A 23,443-nucleotide genomic window follows, 5' to 3' on the forward strand; every position below is an offset into this window, starting at 1 on the left:
AGGGCCCCATTATGCTAGGTGCCGTAAATACACACAGTGAGAGACTGAAGAATTTGCAGGCTAAAGAGACAAGAAGAGTTGTCACCCCCATTTTACAGAGGGGAGCTGAAGCTCCGAGAGATTGCCCAAGGCCGCAATGGGAGGCTGTAGCAGACAGGGGATCTGTGTGAAGGTTTGGTGTTAGAAAGAGGGAGTCTATAAGGAACCTGGCCTTATAGGAGAGGGATCTCTATGCAGAGGGAGCAGCACTTGTCTGAGGGTGGCCGTGAGAGATGGCAGCTCTGTAAGGCGTCTCCATTTCCGATCTCTATGAATTATTCACCCGCAGACGACACGGAGGATCAAGCAGAGCTGCCTTTATTCAAACCGATGGCCTGTGTTGCTGTGGCGGATGCGGCTTTGCAGGCTGCGTTCTCTGCCAGAGTAGCCTTGAGGGGAATACGGCCCAAGCGCTGTCAGGTCGCGGCGTGGCAGACAACGCTCGAGGGGTGCTAGCATTCCTGCTGTAGCAGTGCTCGCTGCCCGTGGGGGGCGGGGAGAGGTTTGTGGAAGGGGCTCTGCCCGAGCTGGGGGCTCCTGTGTGTGTGTGTGTTTTTTCGGGGGGGGGGGGGGGGGAAAGAGTGTTGGCACATACACTGTAATGAACCCTGTGCTTACCCAGGCATTGTAGCACCCAGCTTGCCATGGGTGGTGCATGGGTACCACAGCTCACATGCTTGCATACAGCCTCTCCCGCCCCCTCAGAGCCCTCAAGGGGTAGCTCCCCAGCATAAGGAAGCTGGGGTGTGCGTGTGAGTGGGCCTGGCACGCTCCACTCACAAGAGAGCAGCTCCACACAGCCACCTCACTGGAGTGCTCAGGGTGCAATGCATCCCTTCGATGGTGCAAAGCCTAGGGAGGGATGAAGGGAGGGAAAAGATGGATTCCTCCCCCCCAACCCCCACCCCAGAGCCTGCGGCTGCCAGGGCCTGCCTGAGCCCTGACCTGGTGTGTACACGAATGTGTGGACACACCAGCTTCCTCTCCTTGTGCAATTGCATTCAACTGCCCCAGGACCTTGCAGCAACCAGGGTACAGCAGAGGTGCAGGATCCGCCAACCATAACCCTTCCCACCCAGGTAGCTCCCTCCACCCCACACACAGCCTGGAATGCCCCCTGCAACTGGAGATTTGTTGCTGGGGGTGTTTCCCTGCAGACAGGTTGTATGGCTGCTCTATCCCAGTGTCCCATGGCCAGAAGCACAACCGTGGCCCCAAGGGGATGTGACAGCTATTGCTTGTCCCCCTCTGAGCTTGCTTCGCCCGTACAGCGCTTTGCATCCCCGCACCACAGCTGCTGCTGGCATTTTACAAGTGCTGGCTGCAATGCCTGGGATGGGGTCATCAAAGCTAAAGAAACTGCCCCTTCTGCAAAGTGGTTTCACCTAGCTGTCCTGACTCCCTCTCACCGTGCAGTGCCTGGCATGTGGAAATCAGCCCTGCTCTCAGAAACAGCAGTGGGCGCTGTAGGAGATGGTGCTTTGGGGTTCCCCAACAACGGACTTGAGCCGGTGCAAGGGTGGAACCAACAATTTCATGCCACTGCTGTCCCTGCGGTGGGCCTGATCCTGTGAGCTGCTCAACTCCCACTGACGTGCAAAGGAGTCAGGAGAGCTGGGCCCTCCTGCTGTCCCTGGCCCCTCCTCACTGAGAACCACAAAGCCCGGTGCTCACGGTCAACTCTGAGCTCTTCCCTTTGTGGGACTCCCTCCTCCCAGTGTCTGGGGAAGGAGCAGTCATGGCTGTTCCAGGACCTGTGTGATTACGAAGTGACAAAGCCACAGCCTCCCAGTACTGGCCACCCTGGCCCAGCCAGGCATGGGGGAGCAACAGAGACCCTCTGAAGGGAACTGGAGCAGAGGAAAGCAAGCAGAGAGGAGTGGGAGCAGCCTCTGGCTCTGTCACTAGGGAAATCCACCTTGAGCTACCAGAGAGAGCAGCTGTGAATGATACAGACAAGGAGCAAGCCCATGCACTGCCCAGGGCGGGACAAGCCCCAGATTCCCTGGGCCAAACAAGGAGCTGGGGTAAGTGTTGCCAGCTCAGGGTGCTTGTCCCCTTGTTGGGCCCTAGGAATCGTGTTGCTGAGCTTTGGAGGGAGCCAGTCCAGCCCTCCCTTGCCCCGGGAGGTTGCTGCTCTGTAGAGGGGAAGACTCTCCAATTACTTTGCAAACAGTTGCCTAGCAAGGTGGGGGAATGGGGAAGGATCCTTATTCCCATTTTACAGAGCGGGAAACTGAATGTTGCAGAGCTAGAAACAGGTCCCAGGATCCTGACTAATAGGCCCCTGCTCTCACCATTTCCTCCTCGAAACAGGGAGAGACCCCAGTTATCCTGATGTCTGTCCCTTACACAAGCCACCAGAGCCAGGAAAAGAACCCAGGAGTCCTGACCGTAACCAGCCCCATACCCTAACCTCTAGGCACAAGTCTCAACCAGAATATATCAAAATTCATAAACACCAAGGGGGTGGTGACCAGCGACCATATCCAGCTGTCAGCGACACCAGCGCACCCCTGGAGGGATTGCATGGACGGCAATGGGGTCACTGGGGGTTCACATTGGTGTATGTGGGAGCAGGATCTGCTCCCAGCTCTCATGGGGGAGCTGCAATTTTTCTCTCCCTCTTGGCTCTTCCCGTGCTGCCAATTCTTTAATCGAATCATCCGTTTAGGGAACTGGGGCAGAATCTCTGTGTGAGATTAGCGTCCCCGCAGCTCATAGTACCAGAGTCCAGCCTGCACTCCACCCACTCTGCATCCGACCCCTTTATCACCCCACTCAGCCAGGCCAGGAGGAGGGGGTACGGCCTCCAGGGTAGACGCCACGTTTTAGAGAGGCAAAGCTCACGCCAGGTTTGGAGGGGGACTTTGTGTTGGAAAGAAAGAAGTTCCCTGGGGGTTGAGGGGATTGGGATGGGGGGCTGCTCAGTGCCACGGTGCCCCCCAAACCGCAGCCCCCTCTGGGCCTACAGATCCACTCTCACCCGGCCCTGGGGGAAAGCAGGTCTTAGTGCATTGGGCCTGTGGATGGTTGTGATTCTCTATGGGGCAGAGATTCAGCCAGGCTGCTCTCCCGAGTCTTCTCCAAACCTTCAGGGCCAGGCTGCCTCCAAGGTTCACGGGGCGCTACATGAAATAACCAGCGCAGAGGCCCATCCAGTCCTTCCCTGCCTATCCAGCGCCAGCCACCTCTGCACACCTTGCGCTCTACCCCCAGGTCCTGCCTGCCACCCCCTCCGACTCCATAACACGGGTTCCCCCAGTCTCCAAACGGACTGGGAAGGCAGGAGAGGGAGCTTAGCCTTGATGTGCCAAGCAGGGTAATCTGTGGGGAGACCAACTGAACGGGACCGGAGGTGGGAAGTTGGGTTTTCCTGCCTGGCTCCAGAAGCTGCGGCACAGGAATGCCTGAGCTTCCCCTCTATGCTGCTGCAAGGAGGCAGCAGGATGGGGGTGACTCCCCCACCTTGTCTTAGGGCATGATGGGAGAGAAGCTCATTACAAAAACCCCTGCAGTGGCCCAGCATGACCCCTTGAGGCACCAAGGAGGACCCAAGCTCTGGAAGAATGAGTCTCTCTCACCCATGGGCCGTGTACCCCATAGGGGAATGAGGAAAGAAAGGAGAAGAAGCCTGCATGGATGGAGGATGGTTATTGCTTGGGCCCCTGGGTTGGAAGCAGAAACGTAGAGACAGTGCCCAGGAGGGTGCACCATTTTTAATGCCTTGAGGAGGGGGGCAGGGCAGAGATGTTGCTTGATCACTAGTTAAATGCACCCACTGGGTTTGAGATCATAGCGTGTTCGCTACCAGGTCTGGGACCAGCTTGTTTGTTAGTGGGTCTGTGAATGAAGCACATTTGCTATTGGGTTTGTGATCACAGCACGTTCATTACTGGTTTGCCATCAGGGTCTGTGAGGACCATGCGTTAGCCATTGGGTCTGTGATTTAGCATTCGCTGCTGGGTCGTTACTGAGCCTGTGATTTACCCTGTCTTCATTAAAGGGTTACCATCAGCACTGTGATTATAATGTGTTGCTATTGAGACAGGCTGTGCGTGCGTGCGTGTGTGTGTGTGTGTGTACACACACGCAAATGTCAGCTTGCCAGCGCTATCACTGAAGAGTGAGTGCGGTTTAGCTGGAAGGATCCTGGTGCTGCGTCTTCTGCATGTGACTGTGTGGCTGAGACTCAGGGATGGAGTGCAGTCAGCAGAGGTTTTAAAAGCAAATGAATATGGCAGAGAACTGAATGAAAGAGGCAGTGGGTGCTGCTGGGAAATGGCAGAGAAGGAGTAAATCCCTTCCACCCACACTTCCCCATCACCCTTATACCCTCCCCTAAGCCTACGCGTCTCTCCTGCCTGCGGGCACAGCTGTGCTCCAGGGGGGATGTTTGCAAGGCTGGCCTGGCACCACCCAGGTGAAGATGTGTCCTGCCTGCAGAGCCCTTGTGTTGTCTGTATCACACATGGAATGACTTGTCCCTGTGGGGGGGATGAGCCGGGCGCTCCCAGGGACAGGTTGTGCTAGCTGAGCCGGGGAACGGAGACGCCCACCTTGGTTAGCAGAGAACCAGCCTTGGGGATGCCTGGGGAGGTGCCTGCTTGAGGTCCCTGTGGCTGCTGCAGAGGGTGTGGGAATTCTGGGTCCTATTGTTTCTGGTGGAAGAAGCGCTTGGTGTGACTGGTCCCCAGTGGTCTACGGGCGATCCTGCTGGGGTGGGATGGAGTTCATGTTATGGGGGTGGGATCCCACTGGAAAATGGGGTTTCCTCCCTGTTCAGGGGGTTGTCAGGCCAGGGAGGAGGTACCCAGAGCTAGTGGGGAAAGGGACTGGCAGGAGGAGGTGTTTGATGTATTAACTGCCCCCACACAGATCCCTGGGTGAAGGCTACTGACCCCCCTCGAGGGGCAGGGAGGGAGCGTACTCTTCCTGTTGTGTGGCAGAGTCTGACACACTGACCCAGACACCCCTAGGCACCAGGGATAGGGCAGGGCTGGGCTTATCACCGGCAAGGCCCCAAGCTGGGGAGGAGGGCAATGGAGTTCTCCCTCCCCCTAGGTTCTGCTGCTGAATGGGAGATCAGTCCTGGCCAGAGAGTTCCCTTCCCATCTATGCCCAGGTGCTGAAGGGGGACGGTCAGCTCTGGGAAGAGATTTCTTCGCCTCTCAGGGAAGCAACTGTATGTTTCCTCTAGGTCTCCCTATCAGTGAGGGGAAATGCAGGATCCAGAGGGTGGGGGGGATTTCTAGCCTCTGGCCCGAGCGGGACAGTAAGGCTGCCCTGTGAATTGCCAAGATAGTAGGGAATGGCCATAATCATGGGGACTCAAGCAGCTGCTTTACCACTGAGCTGATTTATGGCTGTTCTGTGCCTCAGTTTCCCCATCTGTTATCGCCGTCTTACAGCTAGGGAAACTGAGGCATGGAGAGGCTGTGACATGCCCAGAGGCCATGGTTTAGCCCTGAATCATTATCGGAGCTGTGATTAGAACACTCGGTCATGCTCCCCCTCTCTCAAATGCACTGGCTCCGGTCCCGGCAGTGACAGCTCTTCCAGCTCCATTTCCTGTAACAAGCTGGGTGGGATGGGCCAGAACCAGGGATAGATAAACCCCCGGGGGGCAAATGGTGGGCATTTCCCTCAGTTCAGAGGTGCCACCTCTCTGCCTGTCTCTGACATCTGAAGGAACAATCAGATCTTGCTTCTGATGCTCTAACTGCAGCCTCAGCTGAGATCGGCAGAAACCGCCAGGCAATTCTGCTGAGACTTCCACTCCCAAATCAGTGAAATTCAACCGCTATTAACCTTCTGGCACACGCTGGCCTGAAGGGGCTGCAGAGCCTTCCAAGGGCAAAATGAAGACCCTCCTCCTGCAGAGCGCTCTGCCAGCCAGAACAGTGCATAAGAGATTGTGCCATGGGGCTTGCCCCTCCCCGCCCCTGCCCCAATGGAGGGGGAACGCATGCAGAGCAGGGGGAAGAGCCTATGCTACTGGGCCCAGCTTCCTGGCTGGAAGAGAGGAAACACAGGAGGTACTAGCCTGAGTGGAATGGGGTAGCACCAGCCTCCGACTGGCTCCTAGGAAAAAGTCTCAATCCAGCCTACTGCAAGGAAAGTACTTTGCCGCTGCTGTGCAGGGAGGAGCCATGAGCCTGGATGGAGTGGGGCAGAAGCATGGGGCCAAGCTTTCTGCCTGGGGAGAAGGCACCACAGGCCCAGACACCCTTCAACTTGTGCATGGGAGTTCTAATGCAATGCGATCTGGATCTGAGCCCTTCCCCACACCAGTCCTCATGCTTCAGGGCCCAAGCTGATCACTGACAAGGGTCAGGAAGAAACTGCCACCCTCTCCAGGCACTCTGGGGAGCTTATGCTTTTCTCCGGCTCTGTCCGGGAAGTAAGAACAGATGGATAGTTTTTGAGTTCCCGCTACAGATGGGCTCGGCCCACAAAATCGGCAGGTATCACCGAGCAAGGGAAGATAGATGAGCACGGACCACAGTCCGTGCTGCAAGGTGAGATGGGCAGCGGCAGCCCAGCAGCGGGTCACTGATCCCAACTGCTCCCATCAAATCACAAGCAGTTATAAGCACCCCAACGTTCAGTGTTGGGATTATTACTATTATTTATGATGTCCTGTACCGCCTAGGAGCCCCTCTCATGGCCCAGAACCCCACTGTGCTAGGCACTCTCCACACACAGAACAAAAAGACGTCCCCCTGCACCACAGAGCTTACAATCTAAGTATAAAACAAGAGACGGCAAATAGACATGGGATTTAGCTCAGGCCCATCTCTAGTTCTACCTATGTGACTATTAAGTTGGGAAGGGCAGAATGGGAAGTAGTAACTAGTGAACCAAAAGTAGGGACATGGAAGAACATCTGACCCTTGTAACTGGGGGTGGGGGAGAGGAGGGAAGCAATGAAGAATGAGCATGACGGTGGTTCCCCAGCTAAGTAGGGGTAAGGGCCACTGTCAGGAATCAGCACCTGCAGCCCAGCCAATTGCTAATGAATACAGCTGGCCAGTAGTAGGCTGCCTGATTGGCTAAACCACCTGATTGGTTGGAAGAGTCAGCAGATCATCTCTTAAGCCCTAGCCCAGCAGTAGTGCCCTGGTTGTTTAAAGCGTCTGTCTGCGATAGCACCTGTACATGCATGGTCGGCCTTGCTTTGTGCTAGGTAACATAGTCTTGACCCTTGGCTCTGATTCCTGACTTTGGCTCCGACATCTGATTCTAATGCTAGACTTCTGACTGTAAACCTTAGGCATGATTGCCTATGTCCCAGTCACTGACACCCACTGTAACAAACTGCTATATAAACCACAACTACGTGTGGACAGGGGTGTAGAACCTGGTCCTTCTGCTCCAAAAACACAAGCCTGTACCATCTGAGATCTTAGATGGTATCATGTGGTCCACCCAGTCACTAGAAACCAACATCATGCATTTATATATGCAATTAGTGCATTACAGTCCCCTGTGTCAGTACCCTAGTTTCCTTTCCTATCACCCCAGGCCCCCATTGCCTGGTCCTCACAATATTTAATCCTGTGGATTACTAGCAAGACCTCCACAGACTCCTGATATATGGAGTAGCAGATCTCCTTAAATAGACGTTTATTAGAGAAAACTTCAACAGGCTTCCACACAGCTTGAGTTCCAGCTCAGTCTGCGTTGTTTACTAGAAGCTGCACTCCATGTGGTGCTCTAGCCGGCACGTGGTGATATCTAGTGGCTTCCAAATATAATTGCACATAAACACATAACAGAGACCACAGAGAACCTTTGCTAATGAGGCTTCCTTGTTGAAAAAAAAACTTAAATAAACCCTTTAGTTTTATCCACTGGTTAAACTCAAAACATCACTCAGACAAAATGTGGTGATGACCCCAGTGCCTGCGACTTGGCTACATGGGCTCCAAATACTTCATTTGTTAGTTAAATATCTGAACGCAAGAAGATATGCTAATTTGTTCCATGCTGTTGCCTTTTAGTTACTTGGTGGTTCCCAGCAGGATCATCATTAAGAGCTTTGGAAATTAGAAACAAACAATTGTCTTAAGGAACAAGTGAAAAATGGTCCTTGCCAGATAGTTTGTCTTGGATTTTGGCTTTGTAAAATGATACAGTTTTGTTGGGCTTTAATATTAAATAGAAGCATTTGAATTACTTTAACTGAAAACTGTGTGTACACATACACATATGCACACTAGGGCGCAGGGCTAGCCTACAAGCAGCAGAGAGGAAGGCTGAGCTTTGTGGTTAAAGCACTGGCGTGGGACTCAGGAGATCTAGGTTCAATTCCTAGCTCTGCCACAGCCTCCCTGGGCAAATTATTTGGGGCTGCACTTTCAAAAGAGTGCAGCATGCTGGGTGCTAAGTAAGTGGAAATCTGGCCCTACATCTCTTTGTGCCAGTAAAATTGGGATAATATTTCCTTTCTCCCACCCACTGTCTGTTTTGTCCACTTAAACTGGAAACTCTTCAGTCGGGGACTGTTTCACTATGTGTATGTACAGAACCTAGCGCGAGGAGGTCCTGATCTCAGTTGTGTGGCCTCTAGATGGTACTGTAATACAAACAATACTGAAAGAAAGTGAAATTGACTAGGAACAAAGGAGAAACTGATCAGCTGAGTTTAATGATTCAAACTGAGTGAGGTGCAGAAAACAGGTGAACAGCACAACTGGTTAAAAAGTCCACTTGCCTCCTTGAACACTCAAAGGGATTCTTGGTAACACCGGGCAGGGTGAAAGTCGCTATGGCACTCTGGAAAACTGTACCCTGTAGCTCTAAACATGATTTTTATCCTGTTTAAATACAGGCTGTCTCAGAAAGAAACCAGCGGGCGTGTTCATGAATAGAACCCACTTCCAACTCCATGTTGTACATGTGCAAACATACAACATGGCTTAACCCCAACTGTGTGGGTGCACACGCCTACGTTTCTTGTCACTCTGTGTCAACAGATGGAAAGGCATCCGTGGGCGAAATAATGACACTAACAATGGTGGTGGCAGAGTTTGTAGGCACACAGAAGGTGCTCAGCAGTGAAGGATTTTGACTAGGGATGGGCCGATTCAGATTGAAGTAGCAGCAGCTCCATTCTCCGCCTAAAATTCAAACTGACTCACTTGATGGTGGGAAAAGTTGGGTCCGTCCTTGCTATTTCCCCTGCTGCTGCTCCCTTCCTGGTTCTCGTGGGACGTCTTGACCCAGTGTTGCAGACCCTGGAGATTCCCATTAAACACCTGGGTCCTATCACCCCGTCAAGTCAGGAGGGAGAAAAGGCATAAATGCAGAGGCCTGGGCTAGAATCTGCTGTGACTGTGGCACAGAGAGGCAATGCTAACCCTGACAAGGGGAGACACTGGCAGCCAGTGCAGAGGCATCTGCTGGGAGCAGGGCTTGTAGCCATCAGCTCTGGACTCAGGCCCTAGGGAGCACCAAGTCATGCGAGACATTGGGTGATGGGCACAACCTATCTCTTAGTTTGCTGTCCAGGACTCCTCTGGGTTCTGGGATTCCTGCTGGGCTCTCCCTTCATAGCGCCCTTCCCTTGGGAGGAGTATCACTGTGGTTCACAGCTGCTTTACTGTATCCTGCTCTGAATGACCTGCCTGGTAAGCCAGGTAGGCTGGAATTACAGCCCTGTTGCCTTCCCCACTTACCGTGGCCACCCTGTCTGTTCGGCTCCCCACTGGCACTGTGTATCAGGTGTCCTGGAGCCCAAGCCCACTGAGGTCCGTGGACTCTGGATCAGGAACAGTTAGGGGCTCATCTAAACCCACAGGAGGTTTGCTCAGCACTGCTTTGGCCCTCCATTTTCATATTTCAGGGTGGGACTCTTCAGTCTTAAGGCATGAGCCACAGCCATGAAATCAATGGCTGTGATGCGGGTCCTTTAGGAGCAAGAAGATGCACTGCCCGTTCTCATCCCCCCCCCCAAAGACTCTCGTGGTGGGGGACTGCCCACGCCAGCATCTGCCTTTCTCAGAACTCCCCGCCCGGGCTCACGAAGCCAGGGAAGAGCTGTGTGTCAGTGGTTCCGTCACGCTGGCAGACAGCTGGCAAATGAGCTAAATGGCCCTATGTGTAGTGACTTCCGCAAGACGAAACATAAATCTGAGCAGCAACATGGGACGAGCAATGGGAGGGGGAGAGAGAGAGAACATAGGAAAGGAATAGGAGAGATCCCAAGAGGGCAGAAGAGAATAAAATACGGAGAGCGGAAGATGGAGGCTGGGAGTTAAAGGATAAGTCAACCTCACTGTCCCATTCTCCCTCCCCCACCTCTGGCCATCTGCTTCTGCTTCTACTGCTCAGAGCCTGCTCTGAAACTGCCAGGCTGAGCAGAGAGCTATTGGCTTCGATGTGGACTAGAAACAGCACCCTGTGCATGGAGTCAGTAGTGAGCCCACTGCCACAGCACAGTGCTGTACTGCCCGGAGTTCATTCTGAACCCAGGGCTCCACAACGTCCTAGAGGATCCTGAGCTGCTGGGGGCGTCCCAAAAACAAGTCCTGGCCCCTTGTCTCTACGCCATTTTCAAGAGCAGGGTTAACCTGGCGCCCTGGTCGCCTTCCAGTGTGTTCGATGATCTACATTCTCCCTCCAGTTTCAAATGGGCAGATCGTTTTTGGCAGCTCCCTATGCACTGTTGTGTGGTGTTGCTGTGTGCTGTTAAACAGCTGCTGTACCCCAACCCAGAGGTGGGTGACAGATTCCTATGTGTATCGTCATTTCTGCAGCTGATCTTCTCTGAGCCTATGGGAATTCTGTGTGTACAACAATTTCAGGATTGGGATTGCAGCTGCCCAGGTCCTTGGGGATCCTTCTGGTGAAGGGTGCTGTATAAATATAAAGGGGTTTATAACAGGCTGGCTGAGACATCCCATCCTTTTAGCAGGCATTGATCGTGTTGGGAAAAGGTTTAGTGGGCTCGGCTGACACAGAGGCAGGAGGCTCTATATGCCACTTGTATATAAGGCAGGTAGAAGAGGATCTCTGAGAGAAAGGGGACCTAGGATGTGGGCTGAGTAACCTCAAGAGAGAAGCAACCAAGACTGGGCGAAGGTTTGAGCAGAGCTAATTACTGCTAATTAAGCCAAAGCCTAGGAAGGAGGTGAGTTTGGACGCTACGCCCCGTGGAAGCTTTGCTTCGGAGCAGGTTGGGAAAGGGGCCTGCTCACAGTTGTATCCCTGGAACCCAAACTGCTCCTTCTGGCGTTAATGGCAAAACTTCCCCTATCTTCAATAAAGGCAGGATTTGGCCCTGTTATTGGGCCCTGCTATATGTGCACACTGGTGAAAACTGTCCCAATGTTAGGGATGGGGCAGGGGAGAAGAAAGGTGTGGAAATCCACTTATGTGCCATGTATTTCTCTGAAGAGAGTTCACATAGTGAAAATACATAGGGCCAGATTCTGGGGTGGTGCAAATCACCATCGTTCCACAGAAGTCAATGGAGCTAGGCTGACTTACACCAGCTGGGGATGTGTCGCATGGAAGCTATGCAGATATCAGCAAAGTCCAGTGAAAACATGCCTGATTTACACGGCACTGCATGTGGGAGTCGTGGCAAAGGCAGGGTTGGGATTTGTTCTCCAGGCCAGGGCTCTGTTTGATTAGCTAAATAAAAAACCTACAGGGAGCGGGGCAGAGTTATAACCACTGGAGTGATCAACATGGACCAGCAGGGAAGGGGCTCCCGTTTGAGGTGTAGCTTTTCTGTTCATGGGATTAATTCACCAGCATCCCGAGAGCATCCCTGCTCCCCTGTCACCCTAAATGAATTTCAACAGCCAGACCAGGTGTGGTTTCCCTTTTTATGCTGGTGAAAGCCTGTCAGGTGGAGTTCTCCCATCACAGAACCAGGTACAACATGGGTGGCATCAGGGCAAGCTTCCCCAGTGTGGCCTTGCCAATGCCCTTTGAATTAAAAGGGGTCACCCCTAAGATCACCAGGGGCAATCTGCTGAAACTGCTGACAAGGAGGCTAATTAATACCAATGGTGCTGGGACAACTACATCTGCTACCTCTTCAAAGCAAACAAACAAGCCCAATCCAGGTGTGTCTGTTAAATGGACCCACGGCAGTCTGATAGGACCCACTAGTATTGCACCAAGGACCACGTCTTCACCATGGGAACTTCATTGTGTCCCTATCCCAGGTGATCACTTTCATGATGGCAGGGTTTGTGAGGCACGGAGAATTCCCTAAGCTAGAGCACCCTCTAAAGAGATTCCTTTAGAGATCCATGTACCCTAGTTCCAGATAGGACTATTGTGACATTAGATCTAGTGTGTGTGCGTTCACATACCCCCACCCCACACTCTGCATCACTCGAAGCAATGCCACAAACTCAGCATGGTAACAACAAGCATTTTCTTCAACTCCTGTCCACAAAACATTTTTACTTTTTGCACACTCTAAAAGAAGATCCATCTTCTCGCTCTCCCCGGGGTTAAGCATTATTGTTCTGAATACAGGAGACCCACCAACACTTTCTTCCAGGGATCTCAGAGCTCTTTGCAATCTTTCCATAAATGTGCATGTCACTTCACAGATCAAAGAAAGACAAGGTCTCTGTCCAGAAGAATTTACAATCTAAGTGATGATGAGATGCACCAGGGATGTGCATAGACACTACCAGGGATGAAGACTGTAGAGAAATGAACCCAAACATGAGTCAGGCCCTCCCAAAATGAGACCGACTTAAAAATCATAAGATTTAGAAAAACACATATGTGGGTTCTGGTTATTTGTCTTCTGGTTTCTGAGACTTTAAGGGTCATGTTTACAAGCTTTTCTCGGCAAACAGGAGGGCTAAAAACTTACTTTTCATTTTAAAATAAGCTAAGAGTTTCAAGAAATCATATGACTCCAGGAGCTGGGGGTTTTAAATCAATCACCAAATACCGTGAGACTTGTGATAAAATTGAGAGTTGGCAGCACTGTGGTGGTTCTGGATGTATAATAATAATAATACCTAGCTCTTACACTGTGCTTTTTTTCATTAGTAAATCTCAAAGCACTTTACAAAGGATCAGTTTCCCCATTTTACAGAGAGGGAAACTGAGGCACAGGGATGGGACTTGCTCAAGGTCACCCAGCAGATCAGTGGCTGACCAAGGAATAGAGCACAGGTCTCCTGAGGCCCAGTCCAATGCTCTACCCCCTAGGCCACATTATCACAGCATGGAGAGTCTCTTTTTACCTTCCTTCATGCACACAGACTCAGAGGGTTTGGTGTCCTCATGGGAAAAGTGTGCCTGACTCTGCTCTCAGTGCCCCCAGTGGAGCGCTATGGACTCACTCCTCATTTACATCACCGTAAGGGTGAGGGGAATCAGGCTCACTGTTCCAAAGAGAGATTGGAGGCACAGCAGATCAGGTCAGGAAGGGTGGGGGTGTGCCCAGGAGCAGGAGGACAGGTGGAAGATGGTCGTGGGAGGAGAATACAGAGGGGTGGTTAATTTAGCTGCTTTTCTATGAAGTGAAAGGATCGAATGGGGAGTCAAAGGAGACAAGGTCGGGGAGAGAGAAGGGGATGCATTCTGTCGGGCTTTGCAGATGAGGACAAGGACCACGGTGAGGGGGAAGCAGCATAAGGATTTGAGATGGGGCTGGAAGTTGTCAGAACTGCCTTCCAGATGGGCTGGGGTTGGGAAAGCTGGGGCAGGGAGGAGGCTGCAGTACTGGAGGTGAAAGACGGATCAGAGCTAGGACTTCGGTTTTGTTGGACAAAGCCTGGGCAGGAAGGGATTTTGTGTAGGAATCTGGTGCTGATGGTGTTAATGTGGGAGGGGAAGGAGGGGGAGGGGTGAAGGGTGCTGTGAGTCTGAAGGAGCAAGGATGATGGTAGCTTTGCTAGTAGAGATGGGGCAGGTTTAGGGGCCAGGGTTTGGTTAATCCTCACAAACCCCCGTGACAGAGGGGGAAGTATCTCTGTTTTATAGATGTGGAAACTGAGGCACTGAGCAGTGACATGATTGGCTCATGGTCACACAGCGAGTCAATGGCAGAGTGATAAGCAGATTTTGAGGATCCCAACTTGCTCTCAGACCTGTGAATTGGAGCCTGGACACCCCCTCTGTAAGCACCTGGCCTATTCCCTCCTCTGTAGGATGCAGCAGTTGGGACAGGCCCCCGTTCTGACTAGTCCATCCCATGGCTTTCCCTTCTCTGTGTGTCACAGGAATGAACATGGTCTTCCATCTGTTCAGCTTCAGTGCAGCATGCTGAACACCCAGGGCTTTCTGGGTAACCTTGTGTCCTGCCCTCTGGCGTTCAAACCAGCTCCCCTTCCCAGATGTGGCCTCTTGCTCCCTGGGCCAGACTGACAAGGGCTGGGAACTGCTGTTTGCAGAGCCAGCCCGCTCTGCCCTGGCAGGAGACCTCACTACTCACTGGCAACCCCTGCTGGCTGCTTGAGGGGCGATGAGCAGCTCAGAAAGGGCTCCTACCAAACCTTTCTTGGCCAGAGGCTGCTGGCTAGGATTGGTTCAGAGAGGATTGAGGGGCATGGTTCAAAGGAAAGCAGGGTGCAGGGGGAGTTGTAAGGGATGGGGGTAACCGGTGTGTGTGTGTGGGGGGGGGGTGGAAATGAAGAAGGGAGGTGTCTTCTACAGAAGATAGTGCAGAGAGAGCCTGAGTAGAAAGATCAGTATCGGAGCAAAATATTTATCATTATAATTAGGAATACCAGCCACTGCACCACCTACCCTCAGGAAAAGAAACCAGGAGCCCTTCCTGCAAGCTGCCTGCCAGGTACCAGACCAGATCCCCCTCCCCAGGGCTGCAAGCTGCTCCATCTCCTCTTATGACCCGCTCTCCCCATCCCTTCCCCGGCAACCGGCTTTTGGGAAGCTGAGAGAGGGAGGGGGAGACCTGGCCTTAGCAGATTTCCTCCCTCCCCCCATTTCCCCGCGATGCATGAACCGCAGCCTGGCCACCGCTCCGGTGCTGCAGGTAGAAACTGGCAGGTGGGAACCAGACCCGTGTGTCTCCACTGTAGGGAGGGGGTGGGGGTCGGGGATGCAGCATCCCTTTTGCAAAACTACAGTCCGAGCAGGGAGGTCACTGCAGGAGAAAGCCCAATCCTTGTCTCCCCCCCCCCAATCTCCAGGGTTTTTTTAGGGGGGGGGGAAGAAAGGTGCCCAGCTGCAGCACAGCGGGTCCTGCCAGCTCGCTGCTGGGACAGCTGGACACCCCCCCACCCATTCCGGCTGCAGCGAGCACCACAGGGACCTTTGCTCCCTTGGCCAGCAGCCCGGCGCGCAGAGAGGGGGCCCCCCGGTGCATTTCCCTGCCGGAGGCGAGGCGCTTACCTGGGGCGTCCCCGTCCGCGCATAGAGCAGCCGCCGCCTGCTGAAGGGTGCAAGGCGGGAGCAAGGCCTGGGGGAGCAGAGCAGAGGGAGGGTCCGGGGCGCCAGGCTCCTGCGTCCGCCGGCCGAGCTCGCAATGAAGCAGCCGCGCCAGGACTGCAGGCGAGGCGCGCGCTCTCTCCCTCCCTGCCTGCCTCCTCCCGCAGCCGCCCACCTCCTTCTGCTGGTTTCCATGGCAACTGGGTAATGCTCAGTACCTCCAGCGAGCCCCGGCCACGCGCGGGTTCTCGCCCCTCCAGGCCCCCCCGCGGGCCCAGGTGCCATCCGCCGTGCGCACCCGCATCCTCGGGCACTGCACACGTGCGCAGCAGTCACAAGTGCTGCTGAGACCCTCACACTGGCGTGTGTACACACGCGTGACCCTCACACTGGCATATGTGCACACGCGTGTGACCCTCCTGCTCATGCATGTGTGAAGTTGATGCTCACATGAGCACGTGTAAATGCACAGCCTTCATGCTTGCACTGGTGTGTGTGTCTGTCTGTATGACCATGCTCACCCTGCCGTGCACCCATGAGCCACCTTCACACTCACATTGGCTTGCATGTGTGCAAACACAGTAGTTAAAAATGAAAAACGCACTCAGGCAATCCACAGCTGCAAATGGAGGGGAATGGAATGATGAGTTCTGACCTGTTTGGGTTTATTGCATTGCACTAATCGGATGAATTTTCGAGCCGTGGTAAGGAAGGGATGAATCGATCATTGGGTACTGCCAGGCATGGACAGATTATGCACTCCGCACAGTTCCCTTTATGCAGCTATATCAATTCACCTCCTTGAACATCTGCACAGACATGGAGCTCTGCCTATGCACATTATTCATGACCTGTGCTACCCCGACATTCTAGTCCTGGCCTCCCAACTCAACTTCTGTCCTGATCTGCTGAACCAGTCCTGTGCCCACACAGCTCTACAAATGCACCTTAAAGCTGACTCTCAGCATCCTCTGCTATTCCAGCCATAGGCCTATCCTGCCTGCCGGCTTTGCCCAGTTATCCCAGAGGTCATCGTAGTTCTTGTGATCTAGCCAAAGGCTCATGGAGAGCTACGCTGAAACCCACCAAACGCCTTTCACCTCTGACCTAAGGCATTTTAACAAATGTCTCCATGGGGAAATCACAGTGAACTGATCCAGTGCCCCGTCTGACCCCTGGTCATCACTTTATTTCATGATCCTCCTGGTGCATCAGCATTGCTAAATACACCTAGCGATCGGCCTTAAAAAGGGGGGAACTTGGACCTTCCACCACCAGTGAGACAATTTAGAAACCCTGCTGTGTTCCTCAGCATTTTGGGAGGTCTGGGACTCTTAGCACCCCATCTCTGCCTGACCGTGGCTGTTAGCGTTAAGACCTAGTGTATGGCTTCTGCTGTTTGAAGGTACTGCAACATCAGGTTAGTTTTGTCCCAGACGCACGTTCTCTAGGGAGAGTGCAGGCATTGCTCGTGCCCTATTTACAACAGATGCCGGGAATCCCAAGTGCACATGTGGTAGGCACCAAGCAATAGGTCTGAACAGGCATCTGAGCTCCTTGTTTAATGCTGGTAGGCCAGAACTCTCTTCTCTCCAGAGAGCTCGCTCAGTGAGAATCTGCCCTGCTTCCGTGTCTGGCTTGCAGTTCTAATCAGATCTTGCCGGGAAGGGAGCAGAGAGGGATAAACTCTCTCCGGGGGTAGGGATTCCATCTTAAAGTCTTCCATGTAGGAAGCCAGACGAGTGGAAATGGAGCATCAAGCCGTGCAGCCTCATTATCAGCAGGTGACATCCCCTCTGCCTGTTCCTTCCTTTGCAGCTACCCAGATTGGAGTGAAAGGGCCAGAGGCAATATTTGGAGAGGGAGGCCTCCCTCAATAAATAAAATCATCTCTAAACAGAATTGGGCCTGGATCCAAGCTTCTCCAAAGTGCACGGATGTCTCAGTTGGGGGCCCGTCTCCAATCCTGTCTGGAGACTGGTTGCTGGGTGCATTGGGGCTGCATTTCTTTATATTACTGGAACGGGAGCCAGAGAAAACCATGTTCCTTTCTTCCCTGAATAGTGCTGCAGGGAGTTTTCCCTCCCCAGTCTACAGAAGCTTAATATAGAGTCAGTGAGGAACCCCAGGGCCCTATGTCTGAGGGACTGAGGATCCTCAACTTGCTTGTTTCTCTCCTCTTTACCTTCAATCCCCATTGTCCTCCCTCCAAAGCACCTAGGAAAGACAGGAATGGGTTCTGGGCCACTGGGGTTTGCATCTATTAGATCCCAGCATTACATCCCATCAGAACAGCAGCATGGGCCAGTTAGCATGTATTCTGTTCCCAGGAGAGCCAACATCCCAGAGGCAGCATTCCTGGTGCTCCCTTAGCACCCTCCACTCCCTATAGTGCATGCGCTCACGCTCTCTCTCTTGTTTTCTCCAAGCGGATCCAGCATGGTTCCTGTTACAGTGTAAATAGGGATCATATCACCTACTGCATGGGAATCGGTAGCCGGGCTGCAGGAGGAGCCTTATTCAGTGGGCAGCTCTGTGTCTGCTGCAGATAGAAAGACCCATCAGATGCCTTTAAAGCGTTACTGAGGGAGACCCAAACCAGAGCCATCTGTTGGGAGAATCTGATATGCAGCCTCATCACTGATGTCACTTATCTGCGTTAAGGCATGTGAATGTATGCAGGAAACAACAGCCCCTCCTGTGAATAACCCGGTACATGTGCCAGAGGAAGCGACGCTGGTTCCTCTTCCCCCAGGCACAGGCACAGTGAAAAGGGGCCTGTGTAGCTCAGGGGATTGGTAATAAGCTAAAGAGAATGTTGTCTCTTTAAATCGCAAGTGTGAATCCAGATCAAGCTGGTATCGAGGAAATTTTATGACCATCTGATGGCTGCCTGTGTGAAGCGAGCTTGGTGGGTCTGAGTCCTGATCCCAATGCACGGGTGCCCCCATTGTCACATCTGGTCCTCTAGAGCTCTAGAGATGGTTCCTTCAGGCCAGCACGCGAGCAGGGGGTGCCGCTGGGGAAGTTTGCCCTGCTGCTGCCCAGGCTGAACCTCCTCTGTGGATGTGCAGAGGCATCCCGGGATGTCAAGCCAGCCCACTTCACCAGCCAAAGGAGTGGGGCCCACAGAGGGACCGAGAGGCACAAAAGAGAACAAAGCAAGGAGACTCCACCAGAAGCCTACAGAATCCACCTTCCAAACAAGGAGCCAATACACCAGGCTGGGATTGGGCCATAGGGGCTAGACCTAGTGGCAGGGTGAACCCTGGCGAGAGGGGCTGAGACCCATGGAGGGAAGATGTTCTGCTGGAGACAGGAGCTGGGACAATGTCCCCTCTGCTCTAAAGCTGCTTTAATGCCTCTCTTTCATGTTCCAGCCTGGCTAACGGGAGGCACACAGGACATTAAAACTAGTAAGAGGCTGGCTGGCGTTTTAGGCTGAGTAATAGAAGCTGCCCCGGGAAGCAGCTGCAGTAAGGAAGCTGTTCAGATGGCCAGGGTTATTGTGTTGTTCAGGAGCTTGAAGATCAAGTTGCCCTGAGAACATAAACCCGGACCTGTGTGGCTCCTTTCTCAATCGCAGTCTCATCTTTCTTCCAAAGAGCACATTTGACTTCCTAATGAGTAGGCCTCTCTGTCTTCAGCACCCTTCAGCTGGCCTCCCCTTTCCCAGCCTCCTCATTTCAGATTCACTCAAAACACACACACACACACACACACACCCCCAAATGCATACAAGCCGGTGTCCTTGACTTGCACTTCCCTCTTTCCTCCGGCGGCTACTCTCCTCCCCAGAGGTGGCTGCATTTCAGCAGCACTAGGCATATAGCGTATATCAAGTGTTTGAGGATCTTTCAGGATGAAAGGTGCTTTAGAAATGTAAAATACCATTATTCCAAGGAATCGATTTAGCTTAGGGTTTTATACTGCTGCCCATCATTGTAGAATCTGGGCACCTACACAGCACTAGTGAAGTCCCTAGTGGGCGTGAGGTGATGTTGCAAACCTGACAGAGTGTGGCTTCGTTGGTCAATTACAGATCTGGGTTAGGGTCCCAGGGTTAGCGAGATTTAACAAATTCTTTAACAAACTCCACCGGGTTCTATTTGCCACTCCCACCATCACCAGCCATGGAGATTCTGAAATGAGAAGTTATTGGCCAGTTCGACACAGGCGGCAGAGTAGAATGGAGTTCCCTTTCCCATAGGTGGGTTGCTAAGGCCAGCAAAGGCTCCATTGGATCAGTAGAGCCAGAGATCTGAGATGAAGATACACGACAAAGAGCAGTGCTGGGCAGAAGAGGCTACTTGTATACCGTCACTTTCCTGGGGAATGTCACTGCTCAGGCCACGCAGGGTTTGCTCTGAGCTTTTTCCTCACTGATTGGATCCTCAGTCCACCTCCCTGCGCTATACTCTTTGTATTCACTCTCAATGTCTCCACTGGGAACTGCCAGGGCTAGGGGCTGCGCACCACACTGCCGTTTGGCCATACAGCCGCCGCTTCGTTCCACAGCCTCTGGCTTGGGAGACTGCACCTTGCTGTAAGGTGACTCCGGCTTCATGGATTTAATCTTCTGTGGTGAGGAGGACCAAGGGCTGGCAGCAGAAGTGTGTCACCTAGCCAGGAAGCAGGAGGAACTTAGGGTTGGGTGATGAGCCTTCTCAGAGCAGGCTTTCCTCTGGGTATTGCTGTGGCCTGGTTCCCTTCTCCCAGAGGATGCCTTCCCAGTCTACAACCCTCGGCACATGCTTGTGGTTGGGCACGAGACTGGTTTAGCAGGGGGAGCTGCAGGGCAGGAGTGAGGTGCATTGGCAGATCTGTTGGGGAGGGGATTCTGGAACTGGTATTGCGGGGGGGCCTCAGCTCAAGACAGACAGCACAGAACCATATGGGAAGACTTCACTGCATTGGTTGAATTGTATGAGTAAATCTTGGAGTCCACACAGGCACAGGTCCAGCCCTGCCATATTGCCAGAGCTTCACCAACTGACTCCACACCTTGCCAAAGCTCAGGCAAAACTAGCTCCTTTTAGGGGTGCTCAGGTTACCACCATATGACTGGCCGGGGCAGGGGCTGCCACATAATGGAACCTACTTAATGAAGGTGGAATTCAGGCACCAGAGGGGTGGGGACGAGTTTGGTTTGTTTGCCAACAGTGACTCACGCACAACTTCCTCCTTAGCCCAGTTACTGGGTCAGCTTCCCAAGAGGGCAGGATAGGAGAGGGGGAGGAGGAGGTTCATACTCCAGCTTCTGAGACCCCTGGCCCACAGGGAACGCCAGCCCAGTGGCAGGCCCTGATCTGTAAGGCAGTCCCCAGTTTAACATGGGTGTTCAGGCTCTGCTGCTGTCTGGGTGTGTGGGTCAAGGAGGAAGGGAAGGCGTGATGAGGAGGCAGGCTGCACCCCAAATAATGAACCTTACATGGACTCCTCTAACACCGGTCTGATTTATTCTTCAAACGTGCCATCCTAGAATGTCTAAGAGATGCATGACATGGACAGCTTTGACAGATGATCTGGGCTGACTCTTTTCCCATCTCTGCCACCCTCAGCTCTGCCTCCCATTTGATCCTGCAGTCAGGAGACAAGAGAACACAGCCCAGGACTTGCCATAAATCCAGGGGCGAAGGCTGCGCATGCTCCGTACGGCACTCAGTACAGAGCATATCACGCTGTGGGTGACTCTAGGGCCCCTGGGGTTATTCTGGGACCGTGCTGCCCTTCTCCCTGAGCCGCCTCCATCTTCCAGCCAAGGATGTGCACAGCCAGCTGCAGATCCCAAGAGCCCTCTCCCTCTTGCAGCAAAAATGCAAACGCAGGGCTATTTGCATCTCTAATTAGGAACAGCTGATAATTGGGCCCGCTGCAGCGATTACTCAGAAAGCGAGCCATTGTGAAGGGCTCTGGCGCTGTGCAGGTGCTGCCAGAAGCCTGGCCCCCACCAAAACAATCTGCCTTTTGTTTGCTAATAACCAGCCCTAAAGCCATCCTCCAGAGCTCCTTCCGGGGCACGGCCTGGGACACAAAGGACTCGATTTTTTCTGGCAAAGCGGCTGGCTGCACAATGCTCTGTGTTTGTGAGGGCTGGAAAGGAAACTTGCTTTGTGCCCAAGATCTCAGCTCTGCTACCGATTCCTGCTGGGGGGACCTAGGCTCGGGTTCTGTTGGCCTGGGCCTTATGCAGTGATGTCCACCAGAACGGTTGTGTTTTGCACACACTTTGCCAGGTCCGGCTCTAGGCAGCAGCATCCCAAGCATGTGCTTGGGGCAGCACTTCTCAAGGGGCAGCATTCTTTTTTTTTTGCTTCGGCAGCGGCACTCCGGCCTTTTTTTTTTTTTTGCTTGGGCCGGCAAAAAACCTGGAGCCGGCCCTGCACTTTGCAATGGTGAAAATGATGGCCTAAGGTGCAGGGCAATGGTAAACTAAGCCCTTGATTTGCAAACTGCTTGCTTCTTAAGGGGTCAGGTTGACAAAGGTATTTAGGCACCTAAAGATGCAAGTTGGTGCCTCGTGGGATTCCCAAAAGCGCCAAAGCAGGTTAGGGGCCTGACTCCCATTTGAAGCTTGCATGTGTTTATTTCCAGCAAAAGTATTTTTTTTTAATCTTTTGAATGCAAAATTAGCACAGAGAAATTAATCACAGCAGCAGCAGGGCCTTCTCAGTTAACCTTAACTCTGCCCCTTACCCCCATCTCCTATCTGCGTTCTATAACAGGCTCCCATTCTTGCCCTGTCAAACTTAATGTGCCCTCAGTAATAATACTTAGCACTTCTGTGGGTAGAAAGAACACTTCCTAGCTGTAGATCGGAAAGCATAGAAGGAGAAATATAGGCACGGAGGTAAAGGAACTCACCCAGCACCACACAATGTAGCAGGGCCAGAGCTGGGTTTCCTGACTTCTGGGTTTATGCACTATCCACTAGACTGCACTGCTGCCCCAGCCTGCCCACTCCCATTTCCACACCAACATAAACTCTGTCCCTTTACCCATGCTGTACAGTACTCAGATCGGAACCTCTAGCACAATGGGGTCCTGGTCCATGACTGGGACTCCTAGGCAGTTCCGCAATACAAATAAATCATAAGTAATAACTTCCACCTCCCCTCCTGGCCCATATATGGCAATTGAGCAGCAGGTACACAGTGTGGGGGAAGGTAGGGGTGTCTGTCCTATGTATGAGGATGGGCAGGATACCTTGCTGTTGAGTTGTGATTATAATGAAAGTTTTTAGCACATTTTATAACATCTCTCTTCCAAGGATCTCAAAGCACTTAGCAGTTTAGTCGCGTAACTCCCTTGTGAAACAGGTAAGGGATATAGGAGGCACTTCATTCCCCACCAAAATGCAGCCACCTCTGGGGTGGGATGCAGAGGCTTTTTAACCACATATAGCAAGGCAGATCACCAGTTTAGGACATGCAGAGAGATCATTAAGGGAAGCAGAGCGGAAAGGCCTGAACTGGAATTTGAGTGGCATGCTGGGATTAGCACTCCTACTCCTGTAGAAAGTGCCATGGGATCTGTAATGATCATGAGTAGTCATGACACTGTTTTATGTGTTGCCCAAAAGCAGCTCCCAGGCTGACCTAGTTCAGTCCTGATCTAAAGAGGAAAGGGGCTGGCAGATTCACCAATGCCTGTCTGACAGCGCCACGGTGTTGCCCTCCCACAAACTGACAGGTTCCAGCCTCGCTTTGCAAAAAAATGCTGCCAACATGGCTGCAGTCGGACTTCCCAGCTTGAAGTTTCCTGTGAACTAAGGTCCCGCTGCCACTGGCAGAAGCAAGGGGGGAGAAAACTCAAGGAAGGCAAATATCCCTGCGGGGTAAAGTGGTAGGACGCAGAGGGGTGCTGAGGCACAGTGCTAACTTTTCAGCTGTTGAAGCCTGGGTTAGATCACACGTGCAATGAGTTTGGAGGTCTCAGTCTGGAGCGAGATTGTAAACATTATCTCCCCAGTACCACAAACCATCCTGCCCTGGCATCCCATGGCCTGTGTGTCATAGTTGCT

The 23,443-nt window shown here is 52.8% G+C and overlaps 1 protein-coding gene across 2 annotated transcripts in view; it reads right to left on the reverse strand.

Moving 5' to 3' along the window:
- PACSIN1 (protein kinase C and casein kinase substrate in neurons 1) overlaps window positions 1-23,443 on the reverse strand; it is a 59,502-nt gene that overhangs the window by 23,260 nt on the left and 12,799 nt on the right. The window contains exon 1 of one of the 2 annotated variants that reach the window (XM_054026437.1): window positions 15,385-15,547. The exons of the other annotated variant lie outside the window; for it this stretch is intronic. The gene's annotated coding sequence lies outside the window, so the exon portion shown is untranslated. Of the gene's footprint in view, window positions 1-15,384; window positions 15,548-23,443 lie in introns of those variants that run through there. 2 annotated transcript variants of the gene reach the window in all.

This window comes from Malaclemys terrapin, chromosome 4, assembly GCF_027887155.1.
Source record: "Malaclemys terrapin pileata isolate rMalTer1 chromosome 4, rMalTer1.hap1, whole genome shotgun sequence".
NCBI classification, from domain to species: domain Eukaryota; kingdom Metazoa; phylum Chordata; order Testudines; family Emydidae; genus Malaclemys; species Malaclemys terrapin.